Source organism: Bos indicus, chromosome 16 (assembly GCF_029378745.1).
Source record: "Bos indicus isolate NIAB-ARS_2022 breed Sahiwal x Tharparkar chromosome 16, NIAB-ARS_B.indTharparkar_mat_pri_1.0, whole genome shotgun sequence".
Classification (NCBI taxonomy): domain Eukaryota; kingdom Metazoa; phylum Chordata; class Mammalia; order Artiodactyla; family Bovidae; genus Bos; species Bos indicus.
This window is the reverse complement of record NC_091775.1, coordinates 39548504-39550209: the sequence shown is the minus strand read 5'-3', so window position 1 is coordinate 39550209 and position 1706 is coordinate 39548504. Positions and strand designations below refer to the sequence as shown.

The following is a 1706-nucleotide window of genomic DNA, read 5'->3' as shown; positions in this document are numbered from 1 at the left end:
TCTGCTCCAGTCTATTGGCCACCCAGTGCCTGCTTTCCATTAGCAAACCCAATCTAATGCTTAAAATCCTGGACTTTTGGCCTGGGACTCAGGCACGTGTCCTAGATAGATGATTCTGCAGTTATCTGCTCCATTTTATGATGTGTTATTCAAAGTTTATTTTATTTTTCTCATTTCTAATTCTTCTGTAGGTATTTCATAGTAAACCCCGCCCCCGCCCCCTCCAATACTCTTGAAAACTAGTTGCTTAACTGAGACTTTTTGGTCCTGCAGTGATGATGAGTTTTCTCTCTTTCTTCCTATCCTCTCTTTTGACCTTTGAGGTCAAAGGTTAGATTTCTCAAAAATGTCTCTTATTGATTCTGGCTAGTGTGTTGTCATGGAAAAGATCAAATTCCATACATTGATCCATTTGTACCAGGTAAAATTAGTTGGTCATAAGACTAAATAAACTATACCTAACTCCCAGTCATGAGGTATATTGAAGTTTGTAAAAATTGTTTTCCTACTAATCATGTTCCTTAAAATTATGATACCTCAATTATTTTAAAATTGATACCTCAATTATTCTCATTAAGCAAACAATGTTTAAAATAAACTGACATATATTTAACCCTGGAGAAATTGCTCTTTATGTCTTTTGGAGGTGGTAATCCTCATCTCTTAAGTAAATATAGTAAAGTGGAGAGTCAGAAACACCTCAGATCTTAGTTCAGTCACTTACAGCAGTGTGACACTGGGCAAGTCATTAAGCCTCTTCAATTCTTGTTTTATTCATTAATCAAATGAAGATCTACACTACTACTATTTCTTGCTCAATTGTCACAAACTTAGAGGATATAAATGTATTTGTATTTATATATATATATATATATATATATATATGTCGGAGAAGGCAATGGCACCCCACTCCAGTACTCTTGCCTGGAAAATCCCACGGACGGAGGAGCCTGGTGAGCTGCCATCCATGGGGTCGCTGAGGGTCGGATATGACTGAGCGACTTCACTTTCACTTTTCACTTTCACGCATTAGAGAAGGAAATGGCAATCCACTCCAGTGTTCTTGCCTGGAGAATCCCAGGGACGGGGGAACTTGGTGGGCTGCCGTCTATGGGGTCGCACAGAGTCGGACACGACTGAAGTGACTTAGCATAGCATATATATATATATATATGTATATATATATATGTATGTATAAATCTGGCATGTAGTTAGCAATATGGTAAATGTGCATTGTAAGTAAGAAGAAACCACTTTTTAATTTTATTTTTATTAAAAAAATTTTTTACTGTGCTGCATGATATGCAAGATCTTAATTCCCTGACCAGGGATCAAACCTGTGTCCCCTGCAGTGAAAGTGCAGAGTCTTAACCACTGGACCACCAGGGAAGTCCCCAGAACAACTTTTTAAAATCATAGGTTTCCTAAATTTTCTAGGCTGCAATTCAATTCACATGATTTTATCTCCTCTCGTTTTGTATAGAGCTCTTTTTAGTTTTTAATGCTACACAAACTATAGTGAACACAGATACCTTCCTGAGGAAGCAGTACTGTCTGTATAACCTTATTTTGTCTAAGGGTGTGCACATCACACCTAGTTTTGTCTTGGCCTCTGATGCTATTGTCTCTCTCCACAAGGTAAAAAAGGCTACTCTTCCCCCTTTCTGCCCTTTATAGGAGTGTATTTCATCTGTGGTGTACCCATT

General features: G+C 37.9%; 1 non-coding gene across 1 annotated transcript; it reads right to left on the bottom strand.

Moving 5' to 3' along the window:
* Positions 1 to 1316: 1316 nt before the first annotated feature.
* TRNAE-UUC (transfer RNA glutamic acid (anticodon UUC)) lies at positions 1317 to 1389 on the bottom strand. The gene has a single exon. It is a non-coding gene; the product is annotated as a tRNA-Glu (tRNA).
* Between the last annotated feature and the right edge of the window lie 317 nt (positions 1390 to 1706).